This window comes from Mixophyes fleayi, unplaced genomic scaffold (genome assembly GCF_038048845.1).
Source record: "Mixophyes fleayi isolate aMixFle1 unplaced genomic scaffold, aMixFle1.hap1 Scaffold_190, whole genome shotgun sequence".
NCBI classification, from domain to species: domain Eukaryota; kingdom Metazoa; phylum Chordata; class Amphibia; order Anura; family Limnodynastidae; genus Mixophyes; species Mixophyes fleayi.
The window spans coordinates 1-21,561 of NW_027446162.1; the positions used below are offsets into that span (position 1 = coordinate 1).

At 45.3% G+C, this 21,561-nt stretch overlaps 14 non-coding genes and 1 pseudogene across 14 annotated transcripts; all 15 read right to left on the reverse strand.

Moving 5' to 3' along the window:
* Nucleotides 1–631: 631 nt before the first annotated feature.
* Nucleotides 632–822, reverse strand: LOC142119420 (U2 spliceosomal RNA). Its single transcript, XR_012683281.1, has one exon. It is a non-coding gene; the product is annotated as a U2 spliceosomal RNA (small nuclear RNA).
* An 814-nt stretch (nt 823–1,636) lies between these two features.
* LOC142119490 (U2 spliceosomal RNA) lies at nt 1,637–1,836 on the reverse strand. Its single transcript, XR_012683335.1, has one exon. It is a non-coding gene; the product is annotated as a U2 spliceosomal RNA (small nuclear RNA).
* A 6,028-nt stretch (nt 1,837–7,864) lies between these two features.
* LOC142119499 (U2 spliceosomal RNA) lies at nt 7,865–8,055 on the reverse strand. The gene has a single exon (XR_012683340.1). It is a non-coding gene; the product is annotated as a U2 spliceosomal RNA (small nuclear RNA).
* An 814-nt stretch (nt 8,056–8,869) lies between these two features.
* LOC142119511 (U2 spliceosomal RNA) lies at nt 8,870–9,060 on the reverse strand. The gene has a single exon (XR_012683351.1). It is a non-coding gene; the product is annotated as a U2 spliceosomal RNA (small nuclear RNA).
* Nucleotides 9,061–9,874: 814 nt separating this feature from the next.
* Nucleotides 9,875–10,065, reverse strand: LOC142119523 (U2 spliceosomal RNA). The gene has a single exon (XR_012683362.1). It is a non-coding gene; the product is annotated as a U2 spliceosomal RNA (small nuclear RNA).
* Nucleotides 10,066–10,879: 814 nt separating this feature from the next.
* Nucleotides 10,880–11,070, reverse strand: LOC142119535 (U2 spliceosomal RNA). Its single transcript, XR_012683373.1, has one exon. It is a non-coding gene; the product is annotated as a U2 spliceosomal RNA (small nuclear RNA).
* Nucleotides 11,071–11,884: 814 nt separating this feature from the next.
* Nucleotides 11,885–12,075, reverse strand: LOC142119426 (U2 spliceosomal RNA). The gene has a single exon (XR_012683287.1). It is a non-coding gene; the product is annotated as a U2 spliceosomal RNA (small nuclear RNA).
* Nucleotides 12,076–12,889: 814 nt separating this feature from the next.
* Nucleotides 12,890–13,080, reverse strand: LOC142119438 (U2 spliceosomal RNA). The gene has a single exon (XR_012683299.1). It is a non-coding gene; the product is annotated as a U2 spliceosomal RNA (small nuclear RNA).
* An 814-nt stretch (nt 13,081–13,894) lies between these two features.
* Nucleotides 13,895–14,107, reverse strand: LOC142119482 (U2 spliceosomal RNA; annotated as a pseudogene).
* Nucleotides 14,108–15,731: 1,624 nt separating this feature from the next.
* Nucleotides 15,732–15,922, reverse strand: LOC142119450 (U2 spliceosomal RNA). Its single transcript, XR_012683310.1, has one exon. It is a non-coding gene; the product is annotated as a U2 spliceosomal RNA (small nuclear RNA).
* An 814-nt stretch (nt 15,923–16,736) lies between these two features.
* Nucleotides 16,737–16,927, reverse strand: LOC142119462 (U2 spliceosomal RNA). The gene has a single exon (XR_012683321.1). It is a non-coding gene; the product is annotated as a U2 spliceosomal RNA (small nuclear RNA).
* An 814-nt stretch (nt 16,928–17,741) lies between these two features.
* LOC142119475 (U2 spliceosomal RNA) lies at nt 17,742–17,932 on the reverse strand. Its single transcript, XR_012683330.1, has one exon. It is a non-coding gene; the product is annotated as a U2 spliceosomal RNA (small nuclear RNA).
* Nucleotides 17,933–18,746: 814 nt separating this feature from the next.
* LOC142119487 (U2 spliceosomal RNA) lies at nt 18,747–18,937 on the reverse strand. The gene has a single exon (XR_012683333.1). It is a non-coding gene; the product is annotated as a U2 spliceosomal RNA (small nuclear RNA).
* An 814-nt stretch (nt 18,938–19,751) lies between these two features.
* On the reverse strand, nt 19,752–19,942 carry LOC142119494 (U2 spliceosomal RNA). The gene has a single exon (XR_012683336.1). It is a non-coding gene; the product is annotated as a U2 spliceosomal RNA (small nuclear RNA).
* Nucleotides 19,943–20,756: 814 nt separating this feature from the next.
* Nucleotides 20,757–20,947, reverse strand: LOC142119495 (U2 spliceosomal RNA). The gene has a single exon (XR_012683337.1). It is a non-coding gene; the product is annotated as a U2 spliceosomal RNA (small nuclear RNA).
* Nucleotides 20,948–21,561: the final 614 nt, after the last annotated feature.

A 21,561-nucleotide genomic window follows, 5' to 3' on the forward strand; every position in this document is an offset into this window, starting at 1 on the left:
TCTGTCTGCAAAGGCACGCACATGAGCCGAGGACTTTTCAAACGAGATGCCTGCAAAATTTGCATGAACTCCTCCCCTTGACCATAAGTGCAACGACGCCCGCTGATTAGTCGGCCTGCCGTTCCGTCCTCGTCTCCCCAGGCAATTAATCACACTGTCTGCCCAGCTTCTTTCGGAATATTCACAGCATGTCACAGAAACAGCACTTCAAGGTGCATCACAATTGTTTCTCGGGCCACCGGCAAGTAAATAGACAAGGAAGCTGCATGCTGCAACAGCAGGGTTCTAAAAGGTGTGTCATAATCCTCACTTGCCTTTATTCCGTCACTGGGTCCACAAGAGGGAGACACACTACGTCAGATTAATAGTTTCATTCATTCGGAGATCCAATTGAATTAGCAAATCACAAGTTGCTCCATTAAAGAAATAATTGGATCAATGCAGTAATCCTTTTGGACAAAGAAAAGGGTCTTCTTATCTGCAAATGCTTGTTTGCTAAGAGAGATAAGAAACAAAACAACAAAAAGACACAATAAATTGACACGAAATAAGACACAGGAGACAAAAATCTGTTCTTATGGATTTTTGTTGCTGAAAAGAGACATGATTCTATTTTTGGATAACTGGATAAGAGAAGTGCACCGGTCCTGGAAGTACTGCAATACCAGGTCAATGCGTGGAGTGGACAGAGCAAGCTCTTCTTCCATCTCCCTGTTCTAAAAATCCATTTAATATATGGCCCCCAGATAGGGGGCGTATCAGATATTAAACTGATAAGAACAGATACTACACTTGATCTTAGCCAAAAGGCCGAGAAGCGATAACCCGAAATGGGACCCAGGAAAGCGCCCGCTTCTCAGGCTAGGCCTGACAACTGTAGGAGACAGCCACGCCACACGCCGTATACTTTATTTAGCGGCGGCCCACAACACTCCATTGCTGCACATTCTAGGCCCGACTAGCCTGAAAAGCCTGACACCTTCACTGGGACCCTCTTTACACCTCTCTGTCTGCAAAGGCACGCACATGAGCCGAGGACTTTTCAAACGAGATGCCTGCAAAATTTGCATGAACTCCTCCCCTTGACCATAAGTGCAACGACGCCCGCTGATTAGTCGGCCTGCCGTTCCGTCCTCGTCTCCCCAGGCAATTAATCACACTGTCTGCCCAGCTTCTTTCGGAATATTCACAGCATGTCACAGAAACAGCACTTCAAGGTGCATCACAATTGTTTCTCGGGCCACCGGCAAGTAAATAGACAAGGAAGCTGCATGCTGCAACAGCAGGGTTCTAAAAGGTGTGTCATAATCCTCACTTGCCTTTATTCCGTCACTGGGTCCACAAGAGGGAGACACACTACGTCAGATTAATAGTTTCATTCATTCGGAGATCCAATTGAATTAGCAAATCACAAGTTGCTCCATTAAAGAAATAATTGGATCAATGCAGTAATCCTTTTGGACAAAGAAAAGGGTCTTCTTATCTGCAAATGCTTGTTTGCTAAGAGAGATAAGAAACAAAACAACAAAAAGACACAATAAATTGACACGAAATAAGACACAGGAGACAAAAATCTGTTCTTATGGATTTTTGTTGCTGAAAAGAGACATGATTCTATTTTTGGATAACTGGATAAGAGAAGTGCACCGGTCCTGGAAGTACTGCAATACCAGGTCAATGCGTGGAGTGGACAGAGCAAGCTCTTCTTCCATCTCCCTGTTCTAAAAATCCATTTAATATATGGCCCCCAGATAGGGGGCGTATCAGATATTAAACTGATAAGAACAGATTTTTTTTTTTTTTTTTTTTTTTTTTTTTTTTTTTTCCAAAACCACTCAGTTTTAAACTCTTTGCCATCTGCTCAAAGATACAGATCTTAATATCGTTGCGTCATCCCATGCAAAGCTTAAACATCATCATGGCTTAGACTATACTTTTTAATATCTCTTGTTACAGTGCATCAAAAAATACAACCATATAAACACACCCACAATCCCCATAACCAAATACCACCCACTATTTTTATCCAACACCCTGTCTAAATTTCACCATATCCAACCATTTTTTAACCTTCCACACACCTTCAGCATCAAACCCAGCACCGCCTTTCCTTTTATCGAATTGATAACACATATAGAATTTCCCTAATATAATCCTCATAACATCATTTACCTCCCACTCTTCCCTTTTGTATACACACATATTTCTTGCATCCCACAATGCCTCCATTACACAAGCCATCAACAACCACATCAATCTCTCTTTCACTTTGCCACATGCACCAATCCCAAACATAGCCATCTTCCATGAAATCACATTCACCCCACCTAATTCCTTACATAGCCCACTCAAACCATTCCATACTTTCCGTGCAAACCCACAACCCCAAAACACATGCAACACAGTCTCTCTTGCACCACACCTTTCTCTAGGACAGTCCTCCGTTCGAACCAAATCACGCATTTTTTGCACCACACGCACAGGCAACACACCTTGCAAACCCATCCACACCACATCCTTCTGTCTATTTGTTACACCACACATTTCCATCTTCTTCCATACCTCGGCCGCTTCTTTTGATCTCAAGTACTCTATATTACACATACTCTCACGCTCACGAAACATCCGCATAACCTTCTTTTTTATACCAAAATCTTTCATACTCACACCCAACAAATCATTCTTTCTAACAAACTTTTCAACATATTCATACCACACCGGGCACCTAAAGGCCATCGGCACACTCAAAGATCTTTTCATCCATTGCAACCCACACAGCATCCATCCAGCCATATATCTAGTCATACACCCAGTCTTAGTCTTACCATCCAACACCCTCACAACATTCGCTATATAATTTACACCCAAAAATCTCTCAACATCCGGAAAATTCAATCCACCTTTCGCTCTCACTTTCACTACATCCTCACGCTTCAGTCTTTCCATCTTACACCCCCATAAAAATAAAAACATCATCCTCACAATCTTTCTTAAACACCCATACGGGGGAGGAAACACACACCCTACATATAACAATAACGGCAAAATCACACTTTTCACAACCAAAACCTTCCCAGTCATAGTCAATTCACGCAACATCCAAAAATCAAGTTTCCTCTTAACCTTACTGGCACATTCTTCCCAACTTGCACCCCCTTTCAGCTGCTCATCAAATTCCAAACCTAACACTTTAATTCCACCTTCCACACGCTCAGCTTCATCCAACCTCACATCCACATCACCAAACACTCTAAACTTACTTTTACCCCAATTTATTTTAAAAGCCGACGCACTACAGAAAAAACTAATATGTAGTCTGACTCTATTCAGCGCCGCTTGATTCTGACATACCACAACCACATCGTCCATGTACCCCAACACTTTTACACATTTACCACCACTCCCTGGCACTAACAGCCCTCTCATAACCTTGTCATTCCTGATCATCTGCAACAAAGGCTCAATCACACAGACAAACAACATAGGAGACATAGGACAACCCTGTCGCACACCAGACTTAACCAAAATTTTCTGACTCACCCACCCATTCACCAACACTCTACATAAAGCTTTATCATACAGACTTCTTACATTCGCTACAAACACACTTGGGAATCCCATTCTCAACAGCACACGAAACATAAACTCATGCGACACCCTGTCAAACGCCTTTTCAAAATCCAGACTTACAAGCACACAATTCTGTTTCCTTACCATGCAATCACCAATCAAATCTCTTACTAACATTAAGTTGTCACTCATACGCCTTCCAGGAACCGCACACACTTGGTCTTCACCTACAATCGTACCAATCACTCTCCTCATCCTGCCAGCCAACACCTTTGCATACAACTTATAGTCAGCGTTCAATAACGTGATAGGCCTCCAGTTACCCAACGTCCTTCTATCACCTTTTTTAAAAATCAATACAACCAAACCTTCACACATTGTCTCACTTATTCTGCCAGTCGTCCACATAAACTCACATACTTCCGTCAAATCCGCACCCATACATTCCCAAAAAGTCTTATACACTTCCACAGGCAACCCATCCGCACCTGGTGTTTTATTCTCATGCGCTTCATTCACAGCCACTTTCACCTCACACTCCAAAATATCATCCATTAAGTCATTCTTATCTAATTCACAAATCTCCTCAGTCAGACTATCCAGAACCTCGTCAGCCATACCCTGATCACATACCCTCCTTTCATACAACTCAGAATAAAAGCGCTCCACTTCATTAACCATTCTATCCCCTATCACTACATCACCCTCACCATCATACACACCATCCATATCCTTACTTGCACTACATATTTTCTTGAAAAAGAATCGAGTACACTTCTCATCTTTTTCCATACACTCCACTTTCGCACGAAAAACAATCTCTCTACCCCTTTCACTCAGAATTTTATTTATAGCACATCTTTCTTTCTTAATCTGTTCTTGCACATCCACTCCCATATCTCGCAATCTATACAAAGTATCCATTCTCTTATTGAAACATTCATACCGCTCTCTTCTCTCTTCCGCTTTCCTGTATCCACAACCCTTGAAATACACTTTCATTCTCCCTTTCACCCAATCCCACCATTCAAGCACATTGCCAAACTCACCCTTACGCTGCTTCCACCACACATACTTCCTTTCAAACTCTTTTCTTATTTCCAAATCATCCAACAATCTCACATTCAGCTTCCATACACCCCTTCCATACATATTCGCAATCTTCCCACTCACATTACATATCAAACACTCGTGGTCAGTAAAATACATTCTCACCTGTTCCATCCGCTCACATTCAATCCCTTTTGACACAAACACATAATCTAAACGTGAACTTACACCACCCCTATCTGCATGATATGTTGGCGGTGGTGGTCTCCCCAAACATACCTCAGCCACATCTGTCAAAGAAAAATCCAAAATAATTTGCTTCAACAAAAACCCTGTGACATCTACCCCTCCTGCTTGTTCACCCACTCTCCCCTCCTTTTCAATAATACAGTTCATATCACCAACCAAAATAATGGGGATTCTCCCCGGGAGAAATAACTTTATCTTTTCAAAAAGTTCCTTTCGCTCAACCTTACACGCACTCGCATACACACACATCACACGCACTTTCCACCCCCTATAACAAAGAAAAACAACAATACACCTCCCCTCTTCAATAACAATATACCTATCTAGTACCACACCCTTATTATTTACTATAATCCCAACACCATCATTTTTATTCACCTGTGAACCCGACCACACACACACCCCACCCTGCCACTCACCCTGTGGCAACTCCCTTTTCAACCCACACTCTTGGAGACAATAGACATCTGCATTAAACCCTTTTAGATCCTGCAGTATAACAGCCCGTCGCTGCCTATTGGTGATTAACCTTACATTTACTGACACTATTTTCAGGCTGATATTATCTATACCTGCCATTATTTTATAAAATTATGAAAAACAAGAACAAAACCTACATAGCGTCAACAATATTCATATTATTACAAAGCAAAACATGACCATTAACTAAAATCGACACAGTCACCCGTTGTCAGAATAATCCTCCTGACCACCCAGCCTTGCAATGTTTAGCACAGGCGTGCCAAACAACGAACTGGTCTCGACACTCCGTGGAGACATGTCCATTGGACTTCCGGGACTCTGAATCAAGGGAGTTATTTCCCCCGGACTATGAGCAACTCCAAAAAGATCCTTATCAATGGCTTCCAGACTCTTCAAAGGATCAGTTGGCATGGATGTACTTTCATCGTACCGAGGCTTCTTCTTGCTTCTGCCGTCCTGTATGGCCTTGCGCACAGGGATAGGTTTAACTGGTGCAGAAACATCCACCATCTCACTCTCATCATTAGGGTCAGTGTCCTCAACCCGGACAGCCTCACCCTCCATTGGTGATACAAATTCTTCAATATTTGCTGAGCCTGTTACAGTGTTCTCCTCAGCAGCCATTACTTGTAACAACCTTTCTGTTCTCTCACCAGCAGTTTCAGCTGCCAGTGACGTGACTTCACCGGATACACTAGGGGATCCATCATCCCGCCGCGCCACGGGTGACACAGCAGGCGCTACACCCCTCGCCACCTCCTCCCCATAAACAGTCCGGTGGACCTCCTCTTTCTCACTCTGTATTGTCAACAGTCTCGCCCCTTCCTCTCTCCTTTGCTGCACAAAAAGTGGGCAGGTCCTAAAGGTATGGTTAGCTGCCCCACACAGGTCACATTTTCTTTCATCAGGGCACCTGTTGGCTTCATGCCCCTCCCTGCCACAATTTTTACAAAATTTTCCTTTTGTACAATCCTGCATCAAGTGTCCAAACTGAAAACATTTTCTACAATACTGGGGTTGATTTGGGTAAAAAAGGAAGCATCTACTCCCACCAATCGAAAAGTTTGAAGGGGGGTGCATTGTTCCTCCAATATCATTGCTGTCAATCTTCAACTTCGCCCAGAATTTTATTTTCCCATTAGGGATAAGATATTTATTCTTCAACCGTTCACCAGCTTTGACGTACTCGCAGTACCTCCTCAGGAAGGCCTGTATATACTCTATCCCCAGGTAAGGGTTGTAGGAATGCACAGTGATTGGTATTTCTTGCCCTGAGAATAGACTAGACACCACAATCCCGCCCAATATAGGGCTATCCTTGTGTTTTCTCAAGATCTCAAAAACTCTTATACAGTCATTCCAAGTGAAAAAAGTAACATCGTAAAGCCCTTGTCTTGGAAAATCTTGCAGGCATAAAATATCGCTACTTAACTGAACTCTGCAGAACTTTTCCAGGACTTCCTTGCAAATGTAATCCAAATTACAGGACTCTTTTCTTTCTTCATCCACAGCAAAACGAATGGTGTTCTTTAAAGCAGCCATACTGCCAGTCGCACAATCCAAGATACCAAGGCTCCCAGACGATCACTCCCCGCCGCCGGGAGGCCCCACGGAAGGACCTCCAGAAAAACCCCCTGACCAGACCACGCTGGGCAATAAACCCTACACGTGATCTTGGCCAGAAGGCCGAGAAGCGATAACCCGAAATGGGACCCAGGAAAGCGCCCGCTTCTCAGGCTAGGCCTGACAACTGTAGGAGACAGCCACGCCACACGCCGTATACTTTATTTAGCGGCGGCCCACAACACTCCATTGCTGCACATTCTAGGCCCGACTAGCCTGAAAAGCCTGACACCTTCACTGGGACCCTCTTTACACCTCTCTGTCTGCAAAGGCACGCACATGAGCCGAGGACTTTTCAAACGAGATGCCTGCAAAATTTGCATGAACTCCTCCCCTTGACCATAAGTGCAACGACGCCCGCTGATTAGTCGGCCTGCCGTTCCGTCCTCGTCTCCCCAGGCAATTAATCACACTGTCTGCCCAGCTTCTTTCGGAATATTCACAGCATGTCACAGAAACAGCACTTCAAGGTGCATCACAATTGTTTCTCGGGCCACCGGCAAGTAAATAGACAAGGAAGCTGCATGCTGCAACAGCAGGGTTCTAAAAGGTGTGTCATAATCCTCACTTGCCTTTATTCCGTCACTGGGTCCACAAGAGGGAGACACACTACGTCAGATTAATAGTTTCATTCATTCGGAGATCCAATTGAATTAGCAAATCACAAGTTGCTCCATTAAAGAAATAATTGGATCAATGCAGTAATCCTTTTGGACAAAGAAAAGGGTCTTCTTATCTGCAAATGCTTGTTTGCTAAGAGAGATAAGAAACAAAACAACAAAAAGACACAATAAATTGACACGAAATAAGACACAGGAGACAAAAATCTGTTCTTATGGATTTTTGTTGCTGAAAAGAGACATGATTCTATTTTTGGATAACTGGATAAGAGAAGTGCACCGGTCCTGGAAGTACTGCAATACCAGGTCAATGCGTGGAGTGGACAGAGCAAGCTCTTCTTCCATCTCCCTGTTCTAAAAATCCATTTAATATATGGCCCCCAGATAGGGGGCGTATCAGATATTAAACTGATAAGAACAGATACTACACTTGATCTTAGCCAAAAGGCCGAGAAGCGATAACCCGAAATGGGACCCAGGAAAGCGCCCGCTTCTCAGGCTAGGCCTGACAACTGTAGGAGACAGCCACGCCACACGCCGTATACTTTATTTAGCGGCGGCCCACAACACTCCATTGCTGCACATTCTAGGCCCGACTAGCCTGAAAAGCCTGACACCTTCACTGGGACCCTCTTTACACCTCTCTGTCTGCAAAGGCACGCACATGAGCCGAGGACTTTTCAAACGAGATGCCTGCAAAATTTGCATGAACTCCTCCCCTTGACCATAAGTGCAACGACGCCCGCTGATTAGTCGGCCTGCCGTTCCGTCCTCGTCTCCCCAGGCAATTAATCACACTGTCTGCCCAGCTTCTTTCGGAATATTCACAGCATGTCACAGAAACAGCACTTCAAGGTGCATCACAATTGTTTCTCGGGCCACCGGCAAGTAAATAGACAAGGAAGCTGCATGCTGCAACAGCAGGGTTCTAAAAGGTGTGTCATAATCCTCACTTGCCTTTATTCCGTCACTGGGTCCACAAGAGGGAGACACACTACGTCAGATTAATAGTTTCATTCATTCGGAGATCCAATTGAATTAGCAAATCACAAGTTGCTCCATTAAAGAAATAATTGGATCAATGCAGTAATCCTTTTGGACAAAGAAAAGGGTCTTCTTATCTGCAAATGCTTGTTTGCTAAGAGAGATAAGAAACAAAACAACAAAAAGACACAATAAATTGACACGAAATAAGACACAGGAGACAAAAATCTGTTCTTATGGATTTTTGTTGCTGAAAAGAGACATGATTCTATTTTTGGATAACTGGATAAGAGAAGTGCACCGGTCCTGGAAGTACTGCAATACCAGGTCAATGCGTGGAGTGGACAGAGCAAGCTCTTCTTCCATCTCCCTGTTCTAAAAATCCATTTAATATATGGCCCCCAGATAGGGGGCGTATCAGATATTAAACTGATAAGAACAGATACTACACTTGATCTTAGCCAAAAGGCCGAGAAGCGATAACCCGAAATGGGACCCAGGAAAGCGCCCGCTTCTCAGGCTAGGCCTGACAACTGTAGGAGACAGCCACGCCACACGCCGTATACTTTATTTAGCGGCGGCCCACAACACTCCATTGCTGCACATTCTAGGCCCGACTAGCCTGAAAAGCCTGACACCTTCACTGGGACCCTCTTTACACCTCTCTGTCTGCAAAGGCACGCACATGAGCCGAGGACTTTTCAAACGAGATGCCTGCAAAATTTGCATGAACTCCTCCCCTTGACCATAAGTGCAACGACGCCCGCTGATTAGTCGGCCTGCCGTTCCGTCCTCGTCTCCCCAGGCAATTAATCACACTGTCTGCCCAGCTTCTTTCGGAATATTCACAGCATGTCACAGAAACAGCACTTCAAGGTGCATCACAATTGTTTCTCGGGCCACCGGCAAGTAAATAGACAAGGAAGCTGCATGCTGCAACAGCAGGGTTCTAAAAGGTGTGTCATAATCCTCACTTGCCTTTATTCCGTCACTGGGTCCACAAGAGGGAGACACACTACGTCAGATTAATAGTTTCATTCATTCGGAGATCCAATTGAATTAGCAAATCACAAGTTGCTCCATTAAAGAAATAATTGGATCAATGCAGTAATCCTTTTGGACAAAGAAAAGGGTCTTCTTATCTGCAAATGCTTGTTTGCTAAGAGAGATAAGAAACAAAACAACAAAAAGACACAATAAATTGACACGAAATAAGACACAGGAGACAAAAATCTGTTCTTATGGATTTTTGTTGCTGAAAAGAGACATGATTCTATTTTTGGATAACTGGATAAGAGAAGTGCACCGGTCCTGGAAGTACTGCAATACCAGGTCAATGCGTGGAGTGGACAGAGCAAGCTCTTCTTCCATCTCCCTGTTCTAAAAATCCATTTAATATATGGCCCCCAGATAGGGGGCGTATCAGATATTAAACTGATAAGAACAGATACTACACTTGATCTTAGCCAAAAGGCCGAGAAGCGATAACCCGAAATGGGACCCAGGAAAGCGCCCGCTTCTCAGGCTAGGCCTGACAACTGTAGGAGACAGCCACGCCACACGCCGTATACTTTATTTAGCGGCGGCCCACAACACTCCATTGCTGCACATTCTAGGCCCGACTAGCCTGAAAAGCCTGACACCTTCACTGGGACCCTCTTTACACCTCTCTGTCTGCAAAGGCACGCACATGAGCCGAGGACTTTTCAAACGAGATGCCTGCAAAATTTGCATGAACTCCTCCCCTTGACCATAAGTGCAACGACGCCCGCTGATTAGTCGGCCTGCCGTTCCGTCCTCGTCTCCCCAGGCAATTAATCACACTGTCTGCCCAGCTTCTTTCGGAATATTCACAGCATGTCACAGAAACAGCACTTCAAGGTGCATCACAATTGTTTCTCGGGCCACCGGCAAGTAAATAGACAAGGAAGCTGCATGCTGCAACAGCAGGGTTCTAAAAGGTGTGTCATAATCCTCACTTGCCTTTATTCCGTCACTGGGTCCACAAGAGGGAGACACACTACGTCAGATTAATAGTTTCATTCATTCGGAGATCCAATTGAATTAGCAAATCACAAGTTGCTCCATTAAAGAAATAATTGGATCAATGCAGTAATCCTTTTGGACAAAGAAAAGGGTCTTCTTATCTGCAAATGCTTGTTTGCTAAGAGAGATAAGAAACAAAACAACAAAAAGACACAATAAATTGACACGAAATAAGACACAGGAGACAAAAATCTGTTCTTATGGATTTTTGTTGCTGAAAAGAGACATGATTCTATTTTTGGATAACTGGATAAGAGAAGTGCACCGGTCCTGGAAGTACTGCAATACCAGGTCAATGCGTGGAGTGGACAGAGCAAGCTCTTCTTCCATCTCCCTGTTCTAAAAATCCATTTAATATATGGCCCCCAGATAGGGGGCGTATCAGATATTAAACTGATAAGAACAGATACTACACTTGATCTTAGCCAAAAGGCCGAGAAGCGATAACCCGAAATGGGACCCAGGAAAGCGCCCGCTTCTCAGGCTAGGCCTGACAACTGTAGGAGACAGCCACGCCACACGCCGTATACTTTATTTAGCGGCGGCCCACAACACTCCATTGCTGCACATTCTAGGCCCGACTAGCCTGAAAAGCCTGACACCTTCACTGGGACCCTCTTTACACCTCTCTGTCTGCAAAGGCACGCACATGAGCCGAGGACTTTTCAAACGAGATGCCTGCAAAATTTGCATGAACTCCTCCCCTTGACCATAAGTGCAACGACGCCCGCTGATTAGTCGGCCTGCCGTTCCGTCCTCGTCTCCCCAGGCAATTAATCACACTGTCTGCCCAGCTTCTTTCGGAATATTCACAGCATGTCACAGAAACAGCACTTCAAGGTGCATCACAATTGTTTCTCGGGCCACCGGCAAGTAAATAGACAAGGAAGCTGCATGCTGCAACAGCAGGGTTCTAAAAGGTGTGTCATAATCCTCACTTGCCTTTATTCCGTCACTGGGTCCACAAGAGGGAGACACACTACGTCAGATTAATAGTTTCATTCATTCGGAGATCCAATTGAATTAGCAAATCACAAGTTGCTCCATTAAAGAAATAATTGGATCAATGCAGTAATCCTTTTGGACAAAGAAAAGGGTCTTCTTATCTGCAAATGCTTGTTTGCTAAGAGAGATAAGAAACAAAACAACAAAAAGACACAATAAATTGACACGAAATAAGACACAGGAGACAAAAATCTGTTCTTATGGATTTTTGTTGCTGAAAAGAGACATGATTCTATTTTTGGATAACTGGATAAGAGAAGTGCACCGGTCCTGGAAGTACTGCAATACCAGGTCAATGCGTGGAGTGGACAGAGCAAGCTCTTCTTCCATCTCCCTGTTCTAAAAATCCATTTAATATATGGCCCCCAGATAGGGGGCGTATCAGATATTAAACTGATAAGAACAGATACTACACTTGATCTTAGCCAAAAGGCCGAGAAGCGATAACCCGAAATGGGACCCAGGAAAGCGCCCGCTTCTCAGGCTAGGCCTGACAACTGTAGGAGACAGCCACGCCACACGCCGTATACTTTATTTAGCGGCGGCCCACAACACTCCATTGCTGCACATTCTAGGCCCGACTAGCCTGAAAAGCCTGACACCTTCACTGGGACCCTCTTTACACCTCTCTGTCTGCAAAGGCACGCACATGAGCCGAGGACTTTTCAAACGAGATGCCTGCAAAATTTGCATGAACTCCTCCCCTTGACCATAAGTGCAACGACGCCCGCTGATTAGTCGGCCTGCCGTTCCGTCCTCGTCTCCCCAGGCAATTAATCACACTGTCTGCCCAGCTTCTTTCGGAATATTCACAGCATGTCACAGAAACAGCACTTCAAGGTGCATCACAATTGTTTCTCGGGCCACCGGCAAGTAAATAGACAAGGAAGCTGCATGCTGCAACAGCAGGGTTCTAAAAGGTGTGTCATAATCCTCACTTGCCTTTATTCCGTCACTGGGTCCACAAGAGGGAGACACACTACGTCAGATTAATAGTTTCATTCATTCGGAGATCCAATTGAATTAGCAAATCACAAGTTGCTCCATTAAAGAAATAATTGGATCAATGCAGTAATCCTTTTGGACAAAGAAAAGGGTCTTCTTATCTGCAAATGCTTGTTTGCTAAGAGAGATAAGAAACAAAACAACAAAAAGACACAATAAATTGACACGAAATAAGACACAGGAGACAAAAATCTGTTCTTATGGATTTTTGTTGCTGAAAAGAGACATGATTCTATTTTTGGATAACTGGATAAGAGAAGTGCACCGGTCCTGGAAGTACTGCAATACCAGGTCAATGCGTGGAGTGGACAGAGCAAGCTCTTCTTCCATCTCCCTGTTCTAAAAATCCATTTAATATATGGCCCCCAGATAGGGGGCGTATCAGATATTAAACTGATAAGAACAGATACTACACTTGATCTTAGCCAAAAGGCCGAGAAGCGATAACCCGAAATGGGACCCAGGAAAGCGCCCGCTTCTCAGGCTAGGCCTGACAACTGTAGGAGACAGCCACGCCACACGCCGTATACTTTATTTAGCGGCGGCCCACAACACTCCATTGCTGCACATTCTAGGCCCGACTAGCCTGAAAAGCCTGACACCTTCACTGGGACCCTCTTTACACCTCTCTGTCTGCAAAGGCACGCACATGAGCCGAGGACTTTTCAAACGAGATGCCTGCAAAATTTGCATGAACTCCTCCCCTTGACCATAAGTGCAACGACGCCCGCTGATTAGTCGGCCTGCCGTTCCGTCCTCGTCTCCCCAGGCAATTAATCACACTGTCTGCCCAGCTTCTTTCGGAATATTCACAGCATGTCACAGAAACAGCACTTCAAGGTGCATCACAATTGTTTCTCGGGCCACCGGCAAGTAAATAGACAAGGAAGCTGCATGCTGCAACAGCAGGGTTCTAAAAGGTGTGTCATAATCCTCACTTGCCTTTATTCCGTCACTGGGTCCACAAGAGGGAGACACACTACGTCAGATTAATAGTTTCATTCATTCGGAGATCCAATTGAATTAGCAAATCACAAGTTGCTCCATTAAAGAAATAATTGGATCAATGCAGTAATCCTTTTGGACAAAGAAAAGGGTCTTCTTATCTGCAAATGCTTGTTTGCTAAGAGAGATAAGAAACAAAACAACAAAAAGACACAATAAATTGACACGAAATAAGACACAGGAGACAAAAATCTGTTCTTATGGATTTTTGTTGCTGAAAAGAGACATGATTCTATTTTTGGATAACTGGATAAGAGAAGTGCACCGGTCCTGGAAGTACTGCAATACCAGGTCAATGCGTGGAGTGGACAGAGCAAGCTCTTCTTCCATCTCCCTGTTCTAAAAATCCATTTAATATATGGCCCCCAGATAGGGGGCGTATCAGATATTAAACTGATAAGAACAGATTTTTTTTTTTTTTTTTTTTATTTAAAGCCTTGAGCTCGTCCCTTGTGCACGAAAAAAATGAGTAAATACCCAAAAAACATGCACAAGAGTTTTCGGTGCGTGGTCCTCCCTCCGGAGAGGAAGGACCCTGGTCCTCGACCCCCAGAACCAAAAAGGTCACTTAGGGGCCGGGGTCGTCTGACTCCCTTCGCCGCAAAGCTAGGGGAGCCTCTTAGCCCCTGGGATCCGCCGAAGCTTCACCCAGTGCTCGGTGTGCCGATTGGGTACGGCCCCAGCCGGGTGGCTGGGCGGGGTTGGACCCTCGTCGCCGCGAAGCTAGGAGGGCCCCATTAGTCCCTGGGATCTGCCGGAGCTTCACCCAGGACTCAAGCCGAGTGGGTACGGCCCCAGCCGGGTGGCTGGGCAGGGTTGGACCCTCGTCGCCGCAAAGCTAGGAGGGCCCCATTAGTCCCTGGGATCTGCCGGAGCTTCACCCAGGACTCAAGCCGAGTGGGTACGGCCCCAGCCGGGTGGCTGGGCTAGTATGGGCCCCCTTGGCCTGCCACACTAGGGGACCCATTTTGCCCCTGAGATCCGCCGGAGCTTCACCCTGGGCCGGGTATAAAAATTTTCTTGCCCAGCCAAAAAGGTCCGGGCAAAGAATAGAGCATTGCTTAGGAGAAAGAGGTCAGAAGTGCGTGAGTGCCAACAGAATCACGTTGTATCTATATTAAGGTCTCCTGACCCGTGATTTATGGCCCCCCGGGTTTCCAGTCCGGATGCACATTTGTCCCAGCCTTTCAAAGCTGCATTCCAGCCCTCTAGTTAAAGAGGCAAGTGCTGATCTGCCACAACTGCACTTGATCTTAGCCAAAAGGCCGAGAAGCGATAACCCGAAATGGGACCCAGGAAAGCGCCCGCTTCTCAGGCTAGGCCTGACAACTGTAGGAGACAGCCACGCCACACGCCGTATACTTTATTTAGCGGCGGCCCACAACACTCCATTGCTGCACATTCTAGGCCCGACTAGCCTGAAAAGCCTGACACCTTCACTGGGACCCTCTTTACACCTCTCTGTCTGCAAAGGCACGCACATGAGCCGAGGACTTTTCAAACGAGATGCCTGCAAAATTTGCATGAACTCCTCCCCTTGACCATAAGTGCAACGACGCCCGCTGATTAGTCGGCCTGCCGTTCCGTCCTCGTCTCCCCAGGCAATTAATCACACTGTCTGCCCAGCTTCTTTCGGAATATTCACAGCATGTCACAGAAACAGCACTTCAAGGTGCATCACAATTGTTTCTCGGGCCACCGGCAAGTAAATAGACAAGGAAGCTGCATGCTGCAACAGCAGGGTTCTAAAAGGTGTGTCATAATCCTCACTTGCCTTTATTCCGTCACTGGGTCCACAAGAGGGAGACACACTACGTCAGATTAATAGTTTCATTCATTCGGAGATCCAATTGAATTAGCAAATCACAAGTTGCTCCATTAAAGAAATAATTGGATCAATGCAGTAATCCTTTTGGACAAAGAAAAGGGTCTTCTTATCTGCAAATGCTTGTTTGCTAAGAGAGATAAGAAACAAAACAACAAAAAGACACAATAAATTGACACGAAATAAGACACAGGAGACAAAAATCTGTTCTTATGGATTTTTGTTGCTGAAAAGAGACATGATTCTATTTTTGGATAACTGGATAAGAGAAGTGCACCGGTCCTGGAAGTACTGCAATACCAGGTCAATGCGTGGAGTGGACAGAGCAAGCTCTTCTTCCATCTCCCTGTTCTAAAAATCCATTTAATATATGGCCCCCAGATAGGGGGCGTATCAGATATTAAACTGATAAGAACAGATACTACACTTGATCTTAGCCAAAAGGCCGAGAAGCGATAACCCGAAATGGGACCCAGGAAAGCGCCCGCTTCTCAGGCTAGGCCTGACAACTGTAGGAGACAGCCACGCCACACGCCGTATACTTTATTTAGCGGCGGCCCACAACACTCCATTGCTGCACATTCTAGGCCCGACTAGCCTGAAAAGCCTGACACCTTCACTGGGACCCTCTTTACACCTCTCTGTCTGCAAAGGCACGCACATGAGCCGAGGACTTTTCAAACGAGATGCCTGCAAAATTTGCATGAACTCCTCCCCTTGACCATAAGTGCAACGACGCCCGCTGATTAGTCGGCCTGCCGTTCCGTCCTCGTCTCCCCAGGCAATTAATCACACTGTCTGCCCAGCTTCTTTCGGAATATTCACAGCATGTCACAGAAACAGCACTTCAAGGTGCATCACAATTGTTTCTCGGGCCACCGGCAAGTAAATAGACAAGGAAGCTGCATGCTGCAACAGCAGGGTTCTAAAAGGTGTGTCATAATCCTCACTTGCCTTTATTCCGTCACTGGGTCCACAAGAGGGAGACACACTACGTCAGATTAATAGTTTCATTCATTCGGAGATCCAATTGAATTAGCAAATCACAAGTTGCTCCATTAAAGAAATAATTGGATCAATGCAGTAATCCTTTTGGACAAAGAAAAGGGTCTTCTTATCTGCAAATGCTTGTTTGCTAAGAGAGATAAGAAACAAAACAACAAAAAGACACAATAAATTGACACGAAATAAGACACAGGAGACAAAAATCTGTTCTTATGGATTTTTGTTGCTGAAAAGAGACATGATTCTATTTTTGGATAACTGGATAAGAGAAGTGCACCGGTCCTGGAAGTACTGCAATACCAGGTCAATGCGTGGAGTGGACAGAGCAAGCTCTTCTTCCATCTCCCTGTTCTAAAAATCCATTTAATATATGGCCCCCAGATAGGGGGCGTATCAGATATTAAACTGATAAGAACAGATACTACACTTGATCTTAGCCAAAAGGCCGAGAAGCGATAACCCGAAATGGGACCCAGGAAAGCGCCCGCTTCTCAGGCTAGGCCTGACAACTGTAGGAGACAGCCACGCCACACGCCGTATACTTTATTTAGCGGCGGCCCACAACACTCCATTGCTGCACATTCTAGGCCCGACTAGCCTGAAAAGCCTGACACCTTCACTGGGACCCTCTTTACACCTCTCTGTCTGCAAAGGCACGCACATGAGCCGAGGACTTTTCAAACGAGATGCCTGCAAAATTTGCATGAACTCCTCCCCTTGACCATAAGTGCAACGACGCCCGCTGATTAGTCGGCCTGCCGTTCCGTCCTCGTCTCCCCAGGCAATTAATCACACTGTCTGCCCAGCTTCTTTCGGAATATTCACAGCATGTCACAGAAACAGCACTTCAAGGTGCATCACAATTGTTTCTCGGGCCACCGGCAAGTAAATAGACAAGGAAGCTGCATGCTGCAACAGCAGGGTTCTAAAAGGTGTGTCATAATCCTCACTTGCCTTTATTCCGTCACTGGGTCCACAAGAGGGAGACACACTACGTCAGATTAATAGTTTCATTCATTCGGAGATCCAATTGAATTAGCAAATCACAAGTTGCTCCATTAAAGAAATAATTGGATCAATGCAGTAATCCTTTTGGACAAAGAAAAGGGTCTTCTTATCTGCAAATGCTTGTTTGCTAAGAGAGATAAGAAACAAAACAACAAAAAGACACAATAAATTGACACGAAATAAGACACAGGAGACAAAAATCTGTTCTTATGGATTTTTGTTGCTGAAAAGAGACATGATTCTATTTTTGGATAACTGGATAAGAGAAGTGCACCGGTCCTGGAAGTACTGCAATACCAGGTCAATGCGTGGAGTGGACAGAGCAAGCTCTTCTTCCATCTCCCTGTTCTAAAAATCCATTTAATATATGGCCCCCAGATAGGGGGCGTATCAGATATTAAACTGATAAGAACAGATACTACACTTGATCTTAGCCAAAAGGCCGAGAAGCGATAACCCGAAATGGGACCCAGGAAAGCGCCCGCTTCTCAGGCTAGGCCTGACAACTGTAGGAGACAGCCACGCCACACGCCGTATACTTTATTTAGCGGCGGCCCACAACACTCCATTGCTGCACATTCTAGGCCCGACTAGCCTGAAAAGCCTGACACCTTCACTGGGACCCTCTTTACACCTCTCTGTCTGCAAAGGCACGCACATGAGCCGAGGACTTTTCAAACGAGATGCCTGCAAAATTTGCATGAACTCCTCCCCTTGACCATAAGTGCAACGACGCCCGCTGATTAGTCGGCCTGCCGTTCCGTCCTCGTCTCCCCAGGCAATTAATCACACTGTCTGCCCAGCTTCTTTCGGAATATTCACAGCATGTCACAGAAACAGCACTTCAAGGTGCATCACAATTGTTTCTCGGGCCACCGGCAAGTAAATAGACAAGGAAGCTGCATGCTGCAACAGCAGGGTTCTAAAAGGTGTGTCATAATCCTCACTTGCCTTTATTCCGTCACTGGGTCCACAAGAGGGAGACACACTACGTCAGATTAATAGTTTCATTCATTCGGAGATCCAATTGAATTAGCAAATCACAAGTTGCTCCATTAAAGAAATAATTGGATCAATGCAGTAATCCTTTTGGACAAAGAAAAGGGTCTTCTTATCTGCAAATGCTTGTTTGCTAAGAGAGATAAGAAACAAAACAACAAAAAGACACAATAAATTGACACGAAATAAGACACAGGAGACAAAAATCTGTTCTTATGGATTTTTGTTGCTGAAAAGAGACATGATTCTATTTTTGGATAACTGGATAAGAGAAGTGCACCGGTCCTGGAAGTACTGCAATACCAGGTCAATGCGTGGAGTGGACAGAGCAAGCTCTTCTTCCATCTCCCTGTTCTAAAAATCCATTTAATATATGGCCCCCAGATAGGGGGCGTATCAGATATTAAACTGATAAGAACAGATACTACACTTGATCTTAGCCAAAAGGCCGAGAAGCGATAACCCGAAATGGGACCCAGGAAAGCGCCCGCTTCTCAGGCTAGGCCTGACAACTGTAGGAGACAGCCACGCCACACGCCGTATACTTTATTTAGCGGCGGCCCACAACACTCCATTGCTGCACATTCTAGGCCCGACTAGCCTGAAAAGCCTGACACCTTCACTGGGACCCTCTTTACACCTCTCTGTCTGCAAAGGCACGCACATGAGCCGAGGACTTTTCAAACGAGATGCCTGCAAAATTTGCATGAACTCCTCCCCTTGACCATAAGTGCAACGACGCCCGCTGATTAGTCGGCCTGCCGTTCCGTCCTCGTCTCCCCAGGCAATTAATCACACTGTCTGCCCAGCTTCTTTCGGAATATTCACAGCATGTCACAGAAACAGCACTTCAAGGTGCATCACAATTGTTTCTCGGGCCACCGGCAAGTAAATAGACAAGGAAGCTGCATGCTGCAACAGCAGGGTTCTAAAAGGTGTGTCATAATCCTCACTTGCCTTTATTCCGTCACTGGGTCCACAAGAGGGAGACACACTACGTCAGATTAATAGTTTCATTCATTCGGAGATCCAATTGAATTAGCAAATCACAAGTTGCTCCATTAAAGAAATAATTGGATCAATGCAGTAATCCTTTTGGACAAAGAAAAGGGTCTTCTTATCTGCAAATGCTTGTTTGCTAAGAGAGATAAGAAACAAAACAACAAAAAGACACAATAAATTGACACGAAATAAGACACAGGAGACAAAAATCTGTTCTTATGGATTTTTGTTGCTGAAAAGAGACATGATTCTATTTTTGGATAACTGGATAAGAGAAGTGCACCGGTCCTGGAAGTACTGCAATACCAGGTCAATGCGTGGAGTGGACAGAGCAAGCTCTTCTTCCATCTCCCTGTTCTAAAAATCCATTTAATATATGGCCCCCAGATAGGGGGCGTATCAGATATTAAACTGATAAGAACAGATACTACACTTGATCTTAGCCAAAAGGCCGAGAAGCGATAACCCGAAATGGGACCCAGGAAAGCGCCCGCTTCTCAGGCTAGGCCTGACAACTGTAGGAGACAGCCACGCCACACGCCGTATACTTTATTTAGCGGCGGCCCACAACACTCCATTGCTGCACATTCTAGGCCCGACTAGCCTGAAAAGCCTGACACCTTCACTGGGACCCTCTTTACACCTCTCTGTCTGCAAAGGCACGCACATGAGCCGAGGACTTTTCAAACGAGATGCCTGCAAAATTTGCATGAACTCCTCCCCTTGACCATAAGTGCAACGACGCCCGCTGATTAGTCGGCCTGCCGTTCCGTCCTCGTCTCCCCAGGCAATTAATCACACTGTCTGCCCAGCTTCTTTCGGAATATTCACAGCATGTCACAGAAACAGCACTTCAAGGTGCATCACAATTGTTTCTCGGGCCACCGGCAAGTAAATAGACAAGGAAGCTGCATGCTGCAACAGCAGGGTTCTAAAAGGTGTGTCATAATCCTCACTTGCCTTTATTCCGTCACTGGGTCCACAAGAGGGAGACACACTACGTCAGATTAATAGTTTCATTCATTCGGAGATCCAATTGAATTAGCAAATCACAAGTTGCTCCATTAAAGAAATAATTGGATCAATGCAGTAATCCTTTTGGACAAAGAAAAGGGTCTTCTTATCTGCAAATGCTTGTTTGCTAAGAGAGATAAGAAACAAAACAACAAAAAGACACAATAAATTGACACGAAATAAGACACAGGAGACAAAAATCTGTTCTTATGGATTTTTGTTGCTGAAAAGAGACATGATTCTATTTTTGGATAACTGGATAAGAGAAGTGCACCGGTCCTGGAAGTACTGCAATACCAGGTCAATGCGTGGAGTGGACAGAGCAAGCTCTTCTTCCATCTCCCTGTTCTAAAAATCCATTTAATATATGGCCCCCAGATAGGGGGCGTATCAGATATTAAACTGATAAGAACAGATACTACACTTGATCTTAGCCAAAAGGCCGAGAAGCGATAACCCGAAATGGGACCCAGGAAAGCGCCCGCTTCTCAGGCTAGGCCTGACAACTGTAGGAGACAGCCACGCCACACGCCGTATACTTTATTTAGCGGCGGCCCACAACACTCCATTGCTGCACATTCTAGGCCCGACTAGCCTGAAAAGCCTGACACCTTCACTGGGACCCTCTTTACACCTCTCTGTCTGCAAAGGCACGCACATGAGCCGAGGACTTTTCAAACGAGATGCCTGCAAAATTTGCATGAACTCCTCCCCTTGACCATAAGTGCAACGACGCCCGCTGATTAGTCGGCCTGCCGTTCCGTCCTCGTCTCCCCAGGCAATTAATCACACTGTCTGCCCAGCTTCTTTCGGAATATTCACAGCATGTCACAGAAACAGCACTTCAAGGTGCATCACAATTGTTTCTCGGGCCACCGGCAAGTAAATAGACAAGGAAGCTGCATGCTGCAACAGCAGGGTTCTAAAAGGTGTGTCATAATCCTCACTTGCCTTTATTCCGTCACTGGGTCCACAAGAGGGAGACACACTACGTCAGATTAATAGTTTCATTCATTCGGAGATCCAATTGAATTAGCAAATCACAAGTTGCTCCATTAAAGAAATAAT